Source organism: Rhinoderma darwinii, chromosome 8, assembly GCF_050947455.1.
Source record: "Rhinoderma darwinii isolate aRhiDar2 chromosome 8, aRhiDar2.hap1, whole genome shotgun sequence".
NCBI classification, from domain to species: domain Eukaryota; kingdom Metazoa; phylum Chordata; class Amphibia; order Anura; family Rhinodermatidae; genus Rhinoderma; species Rhinoderma darwinii.
Genome location: NC_134694.1, coordinates 36,118,247 through 36,132,773, shown reverse-complemented (window position 1 = coordinate 36,132,773; position 14,527 = coordinate 36,118,247). Strand labels below are relative to the sequence as shown.

The window sequence follows — 14,527 nt, the reverse complement described above, 5'->3', positions numbered from 1 at the left end:
TGCATTTTGCGTCTCCAGACCTCTAATGCGAGCTTCCAGGTGAACAACATGCTCACATCTGCCACAGAGGTATTCACCCTGGAACTCCTGCTCCAGTCGTGCATACATATGACAAACTGTGCACTGAAGAAAACCTCCAATCTTGCTGTCCATTATGCCAGTTACAAAAAAAACAGTGAACAATTGTTAAAGTAAAAGAAAAGAAGAGTACTTACAGGGGCTTTAACTACGGGTTTGTAACTCCACTTGACATACAAACCACTTGTTTAGCAAGCCAAAACAGAGCAGGCTTTACAGAGTCCTGAGGGCTAATTTATACCACCTGGGAGCAGTTAACCCCTCCCCCTAATCAGCTGCACAGCGGGACAGAAGCTGGGAAGGAAAAAAGGGTTTTAAATTGTGCTAGTTTTGCAAACTTCTTTTAGCAAGCACTCAATTCATATATCACACACAATATCCCGCACTTTGTCATGCAAGAACACCGCAAGTCAATCAGGTTTTGTAACTCCACTTGATATACAAACCACTTGTTTAGCAAGCCAAAACAGAGCCTTACTTGAAAGTATATGCACATATTTATATATATATATATATATTTTATTTATTTATTTATTTATTTTTTTTCTTGTGTCTATTAGGAGACTGGCTAAATGGCTTTGAGCTGGCAACTTCTTCCTCACAATCAGGATCCTCAAAGAATGTGATCATATATATATCAGACTGTGAAGTTACTACTCAAATCATTGATCAGGTGTGTATTGCAGGTTGATCACTAAAATTTTTGTAAAAGGGATGTGTAGTCATATTGTTTGTCATTTTTAAATTAGCGTCTCAGAAACTATAGACTGCCATTTTATCTGCATTAATTTGGGGGAGATTTACAATGCTAAATGCGCCCGACAATCTGGCGTACATGCCTGCGGTAAGATTTATTATATGTCTTAGACACTTTTTGCATCCCTCACTAGACAGGTTTGAAAAAAAATAAATATAAAAAGGTGCGGGGCTTGGCAAAATGGGAGCAGTGCTTAAAATGCCAAAGTGCAAGAAAATTATGCTAAAATTTTGGTGAAAAATATTGCTCTTAAGTAAGCCAACCAAGATGCGGTGTAATAGAAAAGTGTTTAATATGTCCAGCAAGATGCACCAAATTTATCATACAGCATGCACCACTGTAGTAAATTTGGCGCATCTAGGTCTAGTTTTTAGATGTCTAACTTCAAGACAATAATCGCAAATCTTCCTCATTGTCTTCAATCAATTACAAAGTGATAGATTAGCCTGTTTCTGAGAATCTAATCAAAAGTGGCAAAAAATATGGCTGTACTTCATGTTGTCATTTTTGCAAATTTCTGTATATCATATTTTTGAGGAAGTGAAAGCCTGGAGAAGTGATATATTTAGTGGTGACTAAAGCGTGCTGCAAAATTTTTTTAAATATATGCTACATTTATATAGAACTTGCACGCAACCTAAGTACACATGACCCCTTCATCACAACACAAAATTAATACAGAACTAAACCATAGACCTACTAAGCAAATACAGACCCCAGACCATGCCCCCCTAAACAAATTCAGACTCTAGACCAGACTCTGCCTTACCCACCCCTTAATGTACCTACAGCTTGCAGTCTGTAGGAATGAGGAAGAGGCGTAGCTAGGTTCTCCTGGACCCGGGGCAAAGATTCAGATTGGCGCCACCCCCCAACTTCTTTCCCGACATCTTTTTCCCCCTTGCCGTGTTTGCTTGCCCTACCAAAAATGAGGTGTAATTTATTTTTCACAATTATTTAATGTAACTCTAGCATAAAACTATTTGTACATTTTAAAAGCGATCTAGTTCTATAAGGGAGTTACCATTACAATAAATTAGAAGAAAATTAATTAAAGAGGCCACACATAGCCCCTTGTAGATAGTGCCACACAAAGCCCCTTGTAGATAGCGCCACGCACAGCTGCCTGTAAATAGTGCCACACAGCCCCCTGTAGATACCTCCACACACAGCCCCCCTGTTGTAGAGAGTGCCACACAGCCACCCTGTTGTAGATAGCGCCACACAGCCACCCTGTTGTAGATAGCGCCACACAGGCCCCCCTTGTAGATAGTGCCACACAGCCCGTCTTGTATATAGTGCCACACAGCCCACCTTGTATATAGTGCCACACTGACCCCCTTGTAAATAGCACCACACTGACCCCCTTGTAAATAGAGCCACACTTGCCCCCCTTGTAAAATAGCGCCACACTGCCCCCCTTGTAAACAACACCACACAACCCTCCTTGTAAATAGTGCCAAACACAGCCCCCTTGTAGATAGCGCCACACACAGCCCCCCTTGTAAACCGCACCAACACTGCCCTCCTTGTAGATCGTGCAACACACAGCCCGCTGCCCCCTTGTAGATAGCGGCACACTTCCCCCTTTGTAAATGCCGCCACACTCACCCCTTGTAGATAGTGCCACACACAGCCCGCCACCCCTTGTAAATAGCGCCACACTGTAAACAGATCAGAGAGTGGTAGCCCAACTCTACCACTCTCCATGACGTGACTCACCGGAGGAGCCGAGGAGGTCATGCGGCGCAGGCAGCGGCGGAGTTCCTTCTTACTAGGGTCGGTGACAGCCTGGGAGTGGACCAGGGTGGTCAGGTGACAGGTCAGGTGAATGGACTGGTCCACTCCCGGGCCATCACAGACCCCAGTCAGAACGCCGCCGCATGAACTCCTGGCTCTTCCTAATGCTGATCGTTGCTGCTGGTGTCCGACATACAGAGCGCCTATCAGCAGCGATCAGCTGTTGTGCCACGGCAACCCCCCTTCCCTACCACCTAGTTGCGCCCGGAGCACATGCCCCGCCTGTCCCCCCCAGCTACGCCCCTGGAGGAGGGGAGTATTTAGTCAGGACCCTTCTTCTGGTAGACTGGACAGATCTTTTTGAGTTCAGGGGGTTTCCAGCTTTTCTGAGTTGCATATATATATATATATATATATATATATATATATATATATAGAGAGAGAGAGAGAAAAACAGAGAACACAGTAACGGCACCAGGACTTCAAGGTAGATGAAAACAGGGTAGATTTAATCACCTCAACACAGCAACGTTTCGGTTCAACAGGAACCTTTCTTAAAGAGGCTCTGTCACCAGATTTTGCAACCCCTATCTGCTATTGCAGCAGATCGGCGCTGCAATGTAGATTACAGTAACGTTTTTATTTTTAAAAAACGAGCATTTTTGGCCAAGTTATGACCATTTTTGTAGTTATGCAAATGAGGCTTGCAAAAGTCCAAGTGGGTGTGTTTAAAAGTAAAAGTCCAAGTGGGCGTGTATTATGTGCGTACATCGGGGCGTTTTTAATACTTTTACTAGCTGGGCGCTCTGAAGAGAAGCATCATCCACTTCTCTTCAGAACGCCCAGCTTCTGGCAGTGCAGATCTGTGACGTCACTCACAGGTCCTGCATCGTGTCGGCCACATCGGCACCAGAGGCTACAGTTGATTCTGCAGCAGCATCAGCGTTTGCAGGTAAGTCGATCTTACCTGCAAACGCTGATGCTGCTGCAGAATCAACTGTAGCCTCTGGTGCCGATGTGGCCGACACGATGCAGGACCTGTGAGTGACGTCACAGATCTGCACTGTCAGAAGCTGGGCGTTCTGAAGAGAAGTGGATGATGCTTCTCTTCAGAGCGCCCAGCTAGTAAAAGTATTAAAAACGCCCCGATGTACGCACATAATACACGCCCACTTGGACTTTTACTTTTAAACACACCCACTTGGACTTTTGCAAGCCTCATTTGCATAACTACAAAAATGGTCATAACTTGGCCAAAAATGCTAGTTTTTTAAAAATAAAAACGTTACTGTAATCTACATTGCAGCGCCTATCTGCTGCAATAGCAGATAGGGGTTGCAAAATCTGGTGACAGAGCCTCTTTAAGCCATGTTCCTGTTGAACCGAAACGTTGCTGTGTTGAGGTGAATAAATCCACCCTGCTTTCATCTACCTTGAAGTCCTGGTGCCGTTACTGTGTTCTCTGTTTTTCTCTATTTTGAATTGGGGAATTGATTCATCCCCTGGTGACGAGCACATGGCCTGATTTTGGAAGTACTGGAGTGCTGTGTTCATGTATGTATATGTATGTATATGTATGTATGTGTACACACACAAATCGATTACCCATAACAATAAAACTACCTGCCTAATATTGTGTAGGTTCCTTTGTGTAGGCTTTTTTAAGCTTACAATTTTTCATTTTCACAAGGAATAAGGGAAAAAAAAGCACCCCAAAATTTGTAAATCTGTTTCTTCCAAGTACGGCAAAACCCCATAAGTGGTCATAAACTGGTTTTTGGCACACATTAGGGCTCAGAAGGGAAGGAGCGCCATTTGGCTGTTGGAGTGCAAATTTTGCTGGATTCGTTTCTGGGCGCCATGTAGCATTTGCAAAGCCCCTGTGGGACCAAAACAGTGGAAACCCCCAAGTAGCTATATCCTTTTGGAAACTACACCCCTCAAGGTATTTTACCTAGAGGTGTAGTGAGCATGTTAACCTCACAGGTGTTTTCCAGAAATTAGTGTGCAGTGGGTGTGTCAGGGATCATTACTATGTATATTGTCTGAAAAATATTATCCTCACACATATGTATATACATTTCAGTTCTTTGTGTAATATACTGATATATATAACAAGTTCTTTGTTCATGTCGGACACACCTATGGAAGACAACGCCCCCTGGAATGCAAAGCGGAGTGTGCAGAAGAATGTATAGGAAAACTTATAGGGAGGGGCATGTGTCTTCTTTGTGTGTGTTTCTTTGTTCTGAATAAAGTTCAGTTCCTCCTGGCTGACATTGAAGCTGTACCTCAGACATTTGTGTGGTGTACTTCTCTCCAGGCATGCCTTCAGCTTTCAATTTACAGAGGTGGTTATTCGGTGTGAAATACGGACCTGACAGGTGTTGCAGAGTGAAAATGACAACTTTTTTTTAAATAGATATTCCATTTCATTGTGTTCAATATGTTGTGCCCAACTTGTGCCACCATGAAAAAACAGCTCTTTAATTATTATGCTGTGTTTCCCGGTTTTAGAAATACCCTACATACGGCCCTAATCTTTTGCTTGGACATACGACAGGGCTCAGGAGTGAAAGAGTACCATGCAAATTGAGGGGTATAGTGAGAATATTGATCTTACAGGTCTTTTCCATAAATGATTGCGCTGCTGATGGTGCAAAGTAAAAATTTATATTTTTCCCCAGATATTCGATTTCAGTGGCAAATATTTAGTGCCCAGCTTGTGCCACTGGAAACACACACCCCAAAAATTGTTAAAAGTTATCTCCTGGGTATGGCGAGCTTGGATTTTGTTCGATAGTAGTTTTGTTTGGTGTTATGCTGGTATTTCAGTTTATATTGTGGGAGCATATGTAATCTGCGTGAAGTACATCAGGGAATAATAAGGTTGTTTAATAATGTGGTAAAAAAAATAATAATGTTATCCCTGGATGTTTGTTATGCTGTAAAGCAATCCTTTATGCATTGGCTAGTGTCACACTGATAAATGGTGTCTTGTCTTATCCTATTTTGGTCCACACTCCACACCTTTTTAGTTTGGAAAAATTTGTGGGAAGTGTTATCCTGGTATAATATGGGCGCCCTCACTTCCAGTAGATATGTATGATTCCTCCCCTTCCTGGTTCCCTAATATTAGGGCCTTGATAATTCGCCTCTTGAAACAGAAGATATATTCCCCTTGGGCCTGCGCAACTGCATATTTTTTATTTTCTGACTTTTGGGAGCCATGACTTATTTACATATTTTTTCGTAGATGTAGTGGTATTAGGGCTGTTTTATGCGGGATAAACTGTAGTTTTTATTGGTGCTATTTTGGGGTACATGCGACTTTTTGAAAAAAAAAAACAGCAATTCCTGCGTAGTTATTTAGTTTTTGTTTTTTTTTAGTGTTCACTGTTCAGTCTAAATTACATGGTAACTCTATTCTGCAGAGGAGTACAATTATAGCTATACTAAATTTATATCGTTTTATATCTTTTACTACTTTTATACAATAAAAAAAAATTTTGTTAAATTATGTTATTTGGTCACCGTATTCTGAGAGCCACATTTTTTTTGCTTTTCTGTCTACGGTGCTGTAAGAGGGCTTGTTTTTTTTTTTGCGGGACAAGCTGTAGTTTTTATTGGTACCATCTTGATCACTGTTTATCCTATTTTTTATGAGGCAAGGTGATTAAAAACAGTAATTCTTCCATCGTTTTTTAGGTTTTTGTTATACACAGTTCACCGTGTGTTATAAATCTTTATCTCAAAAAATTATTATCTCAACTTTTTTTTCTGCGGGTCAGTACAAATCCGGCGATACCCAATTTATATAGTTTTTTTATGTTTTACAACTTTTTGCACAATAACAATACTTCTTTGTAAAAATAATGTATTTGTTTTGCTGCCATGTTCTGAGAACCATAACTTTTTAATTTTTTCCATAGACAGATCTGTATGAGGGCTTGTTTTTTTGCGAGACGAGCTGTAGTTTTTATTGGTACCATTTTTGAACACATCCAGTTTTTGGAAGGCAGGATGACCAAATTCTGGTATTGTTTTTTAGGTTTCTTTTCACGGCGTTCACGCGCAGGATAAATAACATAATATTTTGATGGTTTAGGTATTCTTGTTTCAATAATAAAGGGCTTGATAAAAGGAAAAAGGACAATGTTTTCTTTTTTATTACTTGAAACCTTTTTTATTTAACGTCCCACTAGGGGACTTGAAGGTCCAACTGTCTGATTCCTATTCTAATACATTGCACTACCTTCATAGTACAAAGCATTATAACTGTCAGTTTTACACTGAAGACAAGCCTACTAGGCTCCGCCTCTGGGAGGGGCATGATAGGCTTCCATACTTGGCAGACCAGGCCATTGTTAGGCCTCTGGCTGCCATAGCGGGCATCTGCACTCCCGCAATAGCGTCACTGGGATGTAGATCGGCTACAAACCACTTAGATACCGCGGTCCCTTTTGACCACGGCATCTAAGGGGTTATGGCAGGGATCGGAGCTAGTTTCGGTCTCTGCCATTACAGCAGGGTCTTAGCTGTAGTATACAGCTGACACCTGCAGCTGATGGCGCTGGCTTAGGTTCTGAGACAGAGCCATGTTGTTTTCCTAAGTATTGCGCCAACAGCAAGCCTTTTTGGCCTCACTTCCGTCAGGGCCTAATAGGCTTATATACTTGGTAGACTAGGAGGCCATTGTTAGGCCTCCGGTTACCATAGCAGCCATCAGCACCCCTGCGATCGCATTGCGGGCCACTTAGTGGCCACGGTTGCTTTTGATCGCAGCATCTATGGGATTAAGGGGTTCCTTCAACTATAAACATCAATTCATTATTAGGTCCAAAATCCTTTGCGGATTATGTTCATACTTTTTTTTCATAAGGGATGGAGCTTTGCTTTTCGGATACAGAGCTCCAAATCCCTTGCTTCATTTGACTAAATTTTAGTGTTAAATAATAAAATTCTATCTACAACTAGTTTTATATTAGGAGTGTACTGCATGCAGACATATTATTAAGTTCAATTGAAGCTGTATAAATCTGTATGTATTAAACTCCCCCTAGTGGTGGCTGCAAACAGTCAGAATTGCATCATTCATGTAACACAATGGGTGTGTGATAGTAAGCAGAGAATTAGGAGTTTCAACCCAAAAGAGATTTTTTTATTTTACTTAGTTGAATATACACTTAGGCCGGATTCACACAAGCGTGTGCGTTTTGCACGCGCAAAAAATGCAGCATTTTGGGCGCGCAAAAGTTCAGTGTGGCATCTGTATATGGTGCATGGCTGCGTGATTTTCGCGCAGCCGGCATCATTATGGCACTCTGTTTTTAGGTTACTAAACAGTAAAGAAGGAGAGGCTTTTATGTTTCCCTTCACTTCTTTAACAGCTGTAGCGCGAATCACGCGCGTCACCCGGAAGTGCTTCCGTGTGCCGTGCGCGATTTGCACGCACCCATTGACTTCAATGGGTGCGTGCTGCGCGAAACACGGGCAAGTATAGGACATGTCATGAGTTTTACGCAGCGGACATAAGCTGCGTGAAAATCACGACCTATCCGAACGGCCCCATTGACTTACATAAATCCGTGCGATGATTTCCATGCACGTAACACGGACGTAATACACATTCGTGTGAATAAGGCCTTAAATGTAGGGCTGGAAAATCCACAGCAATTGTCTAATCAATTCTTTTCCACGTTTCCCGCACTTTGCCGATTCCTCGCCACAAAGAATTTAGGCTGTTCTTAAGGCAAATGGAGGTCTTACTTAGCAAGATAAAGATGCATGTAATAAAGTGACTATTTCATGTATGTTCTTATATTGCAGTGGGAAATTTTCTACAATTCGACACCACTCAATAAATTGCCAAGTCCATTAAAAGCACAATTTTCCGGTAGAAATAATGTAGTTTTATGCTACATCCCGGGGCTGGATATGTCTAGATTGTTAAAGGATAAATACATCCTTCACTGTAGATACAATAATAACTCGCGGTCACAATGCAAATATTGTGTTAATAATAAAAAAAATCAAATGCAGCATTTAGGTATAATGTTTTCACTATTACAGGTGGGTCCTATTGCTGTTCGATCTTTGGCAAAGGGGACACATATTCATCCAGGTCAAATGTTCCCAAAAATGCTGAGTAAGGTATAGTAACTCTTCACAACCTTCTCTAACTTTCTTACATACTCATTCCGTATTTTGTAATCTTCTTAAAGTGTATATGTCCTCTATTTTTTGGGTGTTATTAGTATTGGCTAAGTTAAAAGCAAATGAGTCTAAAGCAGGAGTACAACCTGCGGCCCAAGGACCACATGTGGCCCGCAATGCCGTCCTGACCCTAACCATCAGGACACAGACAGAAATACTTAGATGGCCGCTCAGTTCTTACTTCCCTGCTCTGATTATAGATATTAGTGGAGGTCTTGGATATACATGAGCGCCCTCTAGTGGCTGTACATATGTATCTTCCATATCAGAGAGATGAGGACTGGCACGCAGCAGTGTACACTGTGTGGGTAGCACTGTTATGGGAAGGGTACTGAATAGCTGACACTGTTATGTGGAGGCACTGTTTGGCTGGCACGGTTATTGGGAGGCACTGTATGGCTGGCACTGTTATAGGGCATCCCTGTGTGGATGCGGCTGTTATTGGGTGGGGGGACTGTTTGGCTGGCATTATTATTAGAGGCAATGTGTAACTGGCACATTTATGGAGACATACTGTATGGCTGATACTGTTAAAGGGCTGCCCTGTGTGGCTGCTACTGTTATGGGGAACTGTGTGGCATTGGGAGCACTGTATGGCTGACAATACTGGGGTTGTAATGTGTGGCTGACACTGTTATGGGGGCAGTTTCTAGCTGGCATTGGTATGAGGCCACTGTATTGTTGTCACTATTCTGGAAGCACCTTTTGACTGGCACTGTTATGGGGGCCTTGGGTGGCTGGCCCCATTTAAAGGAGGGTGGATAGAAGAACATTTTAGTCACTGAACATCCCCTGGAGTAAGTTATATCCAAGTGCCACTAAATTTAAGAAAAAAAAATTACTTTAACCTGTTCACCCAAACGGACGTACGATTACACCCTAATTGCATTTTATTTACCACAATGTGCGTAGTGGTACGCCCAGAGAATGGCACAGGAGCTGTGCCCGTGCCATCTGCAAAGGGTGCCGGCTGTAATATACAGTCGACATCCCACTGCAACAGCCAGAATTGGTGTTCTCTAAGATCCCGGTTGTTTAACCCCTTTGAAGCCGTGGTCAATGGTGACCGTGGCATCTACGTATCTACAGATGGAGGGGCTACCTTTGTCACCTCAGCAGAGCCCTGCGCCGCGACAATGCTTTGCCATGGCAACCGAGGGCCTAACAAAGGCCCCTAGGCTTGCCATGGCTATATACCTATTAGGCCATGCCTAAGGCACGGCCTAATAAATTGCCTGTCAGTTTTACACTGACAGGCAATAATTGTTTGGTATACCGAGTATGCCAAAGCATTACACCGCGTTCCAAATTATTATGCAAATGTTATTTTTCGCTGATTTTCCTAAATAGTCGATGCAAATGACAGTCAGTATAATCTTCCAGCCATCAACCGTTGGAGTATAATGCAAATTTTATTGAACAAATCTCCTAATTAGAGATGAGCGAACCGGGACAACCGAACCCGGTTTCGGTCGGAACATTGTGAAAAGTTCGGTTCGCAGCGAATCCGAACTTCACCGGGTTCGGCCGAACACGTTTTGACCGAACCCGGCTTATGAGTCACTGATTTTCCGGTACGCGACGTCAGGAGATAGTCACTGTCCAGGGTGCTGAAAGAGTTAAGCGATCGGCAGTAACTGTTTCAGCACCCTGGACAGTGACTTCCGATCACAATATACATCAACGTGTAAAAAAAAATAGAAGTTCCTACTTACCCATAACTCCGTGCTTCTTCCTCCAGTCCGACCTCCCGGGATGACGATTCAGTCCAAGTGACCGCTGCAGCCAATCACAGGCTGCAGCCAATCACAGGCCAATCCCAGGCTGAGTGACGCGTGACGCGTCCCTCTCTTGACATCCAGCCCGACATCCCTGGATGACACGACAGTCCATGTGACCGCTGCAGCATGTGATTGGCCTGTGATTGGCTGCACCGTTAACATTGGCTGAAACGTCATCCAGGGATGTCGGGCCAGATGTCGAGAGGGACGCGTCATCAAGGCAACGGCCGGGAGGCCGGACTGGAGGAAGAAGCAGGAAGTTCTCGGTAAGTACGAACGTCTTTTAATTTTTTTTTACAGGTTGCTCTATATTGTGATTGGAATTCACTGTCCAGGGTGCTGAAAGAGTTACTGCCGATCAGTTAACTCTTTCAGCACCCTGGACAGTGACTATTTACTGACGTCGCCTAGCAACGCTGCCGTAATGCCGGGTGCACACATGTAGCCACCCATCATTACGGGAGCTCTATACACGATTTTTATGGGCTTTCTTGAATTACAGGTTCGGTCCGAACTAGTTCGGTCCGAATCGAACTTTTTCAAGAAATTCGGCGAACCAGCCGAACCGAACTTATCATAAGTTCGCTCATCTCTACTCCTAATGATAAGTTTTTTGTTTAGAAGTAAAAAAACTCAAGGTGCACTGTTTCACATTATTATGCACAACAGAGATAAAAACATTTTAAAGGTTGTAAAGAGAACTAAAATGGTAATTTGTTGAATTTGCAGCATCAGGAGGTCATATTTACAAAAATCAAAAGCTCTTTCAATCAAAAAAAACTTAACAGGCCAAGTTACATGTTAACATAGGACCCCTTCTTTGATATCACTTTCACAATTCTTACATCCTTTGAATTTGTGAGTATTTGGACAGTTTCTGCTTGAATATCTTTGCAGGATGTCAGAATAACCTCCCAGATCTTCTGTTTTGATGTGAACTGCCTCCCACCCTCATAGATATTTTGCTTGATGATGCTCCAAAGGTTCTCAATAGGGTTGAGGTCGGGGGAACATGGGGGCCACACCATGAGTTTCTCTCCTTTTATGCCCATAGCAGCCAATGACACAGAGGTATTCTTTGCAGCATGAGATGGTGCATTGTCATGCATGAAGATAATTTTGCTACGGAAGGAACGGTTCTTCTTTTTGTACCACGGAAGAAAGTGGTCAGTCATAAACTCTACGTACTTTGCAGAGGTCATTTTCACACCGTCAGGGACCCTAAAGAGGCCTACCAGCTCTCTCCCCATGATTCCAGCCCAAAACATGACTCCGCCACCTCCTTGCTGACGTCGCAGCCTTATTGGGACATGGTGGCCATTCACCAACCATCCACTACTTCATCCATCTGGACCATCCAGGGTTGCACGGCACTCATCAGTAAACAACACGGTTTGAAAATTAGTCTTCATGTATTTCTGAGCCCACTGCAACCGTTTCTGCTTGTGAGCATTGTTTAGGGTTGGCCGAATAATAGCTTTATGCACACTTGCAAAGCTCTGGAGGAATCTACACCTTGAGGTTCGCGGGACTCCAGAGGCACCAGCGGCTTAAAATACCTGTTTGCTGCTTTGCAATGGCATTTTAGCAGTTGCTCTCCTAATCCTATTAATTTGTCTGGCAGAAACCTTCCTCATTATGCCTTTATCTGAACGAACCAGTCTGTGAATGAGCCACAAATCTTTTCACAGTACAATGATCACGCTTACGTTTTCTTGAAATATCCAATGTTTTCATACCTTGTCTAAGGTATTGCACTATTTCACGCTTTTCGGCAGCAGAGAGATCCTTTTTCTTTCCCATATTGCTTGAAACCTGTGGCCTGCTTAATAATGTGGAACGTCCTTCTTAAGTAGTTTTCCTTTGATTGGGCACACCTGGAAAACTAATTATCACAGGTGTCTGAGATTGATTACAATGATCCAAAGAGCCCTAAGACACAATACCATCCCTGAGTTTAATTGAAAAACTAATAATTAAATGTTTATGACCCTTAAATCCAATGTGCATAATAATTTGGAACACGTGTATATAAGCGATCAGTTGATCGCATTTTGAATTCCCCTGGTGGGAGTAATTTTTTTTAAATTAACATTTAACAAAGTTTATTAGGAAAAAACATGATTACAGTAAAAATAAAATAAAACTTTTTTTCCATAAAAAGTGGTTTAATTTAGCAAAAATGTAAAAAATTTAATCAAGTGTAAATTTCTAACGTTAATCTGTATTCCCTTAGTCCTAACAGCGGCACAATAATGGGGTAATTCTGCCCCTGTCAACCAGTAGGACAGATTAAATTTTTCATTTAATCAAACAAAACCCTAATTAACTAGAGCCCCCTCCCTACAAAAGGATGTCTATCCCCTCCCACCTTGTGTTTATTATAAAGTAGTAGCCTTAATCAGGGCGGGAAGATGGTGTAGGTGTGTAGCGTCCATGGCCGTTGGGCTTCACTTGTGGTAACGCGGGTGCCGAGTTGCGGTGGGCGGGGCTCTCTGAGCTGATGTAATAGTGGGGGGGGTAGGGAAACGGACAAGTGAGCCCTAATCTACCCGCCACTCTGTCCCTGCCTACTTGCAACGACCCGCCCTAGGCGACGGGGTACAACTGGGCGGCGGTCCCTGCGCTCAGTAAGTGCATGACAAACACGACAAACAAACAAGGGAATACAAGCAAGGGAAATGGGCAGTTGCTCTCGGAAACACCGTGAGCAACAGAGTAGTGAACGAGCCGAGTCAAGCCAGGAGAGTGCGAGGTACAAAGCGAAAAGCAGAAGAGTAGTCGGTAAGCCGTGGTCTGTATGGAGCAGGATCAAAAATAGCAGGAGCTGTAGCTGGGCCAGGAAACCTCAAGGAAAGAAATTCACAAGCACAGATGGACAGGAAGAGCAGGCTTAAATAGACCGAGGGCGGGAGCTAGCTGAGTCTGGCCAGGTTGCGATAGGCTCTCCCACTCCTAAGCCTGCCAGCCTGAGTGGAGGAAGCTGGTGTCTGTCTCAGGGATGTACACTCAGGTGTTGACTGATTAATTCTGGGAGTTAACCCCGAAGCAGTGCCTGGCAGATCCTTTACAGTACCCCCCCTTTTATGAGGGGCCACCGGACCCTTTCTAAGTGGACCTGGCTTACTGGGGAAACGCAGGTGGAACCTCCTGACCAATACCCCAGCGTGAACATCCCGGGCGGGTACCCAAGTCCTCTCCTCGGGCCCGTATCCTCTCCAATGGACCAGGTACTGGAGGGAGCCTTGGACCATCTTGCTGTCCACGATCCTGGCCACCTCAAATTCCACCCCCTCAGGGGTGAGGACGGGAACAGGAGGTTTCCTCGAGGGGGCCAAGGACGGGGAGCAGCGTTTCAGGAGGGAGGCATGAAACACGTTGTGTATACGAAAAGACGGGGGTAACTCCAGCCGGAAAGAGACAGGACTGAGGACCTCAATGACCTTATACGGCCCAATAAACCGGGGAGCAAACTTTTTGGACGGAACCTTGAGACGCAAGTTCCTGGATGACAACCACACCAGATCCCCGACCACAAACAGGGGGTTAGCAGAACGTCTTCTATCGGCCTGAGCCTTCTGTATGCTCTGGGACGCCTCTAGGTTCTTCTGAACCTGGGCCCAGACTGTGCACAGATCCCGATGAACGACCTCCACCTCGGGATTGTTGGAACAACCAGGTGAAACGGAGGAGAACCGTGGATTAAACCCAAAATTACAGAAAAAGGGAGAGACCCCTGACGAGTTACTGACCCGGTTATTAAGGGAAAATTCGGCGAGGGGAATGAAAGAAACCCAATCAAATTGACAGTCAGAGACAAAACATCTTAAGTATTGTTCTAGAGACTGATTAGTCCTCTCCGTTTGGCCATTGGTTTCAGGATGGAAAGCAGAGGAGAAGGACAGATCAATCCCCAACTTATTACAGAAGGCTCTCCAAAACAATGAAACAAATT

At 43.7% G+C, this 14,527-nt stretch overlaps 1 long non-coding RNA gene across 1 annotated transcript in view; it reads left to right on the top strand.

The window, feature by feature from the left end:
* Positions 1 to 649: 649 nt before the first annotated feature.
* LOC142658655 (uncharacterized) overlaps positions 650 to 14,527 on the top strand; it is a 41,032-nt gene continuing 27,154 nt past the window's right edge. Inside the window, exons 1-2 of the long non-coding RNA XR_012850142.1 lie at positions 650 to 751; positions 8,648 to 8,728. This is a non-coding gene — a long non-coding RNA (uncharacterized LOC142658655). The remainder of the gene's footprint in view (positions 752 to 8,647; positions 8,729 to 14,527) is intronic.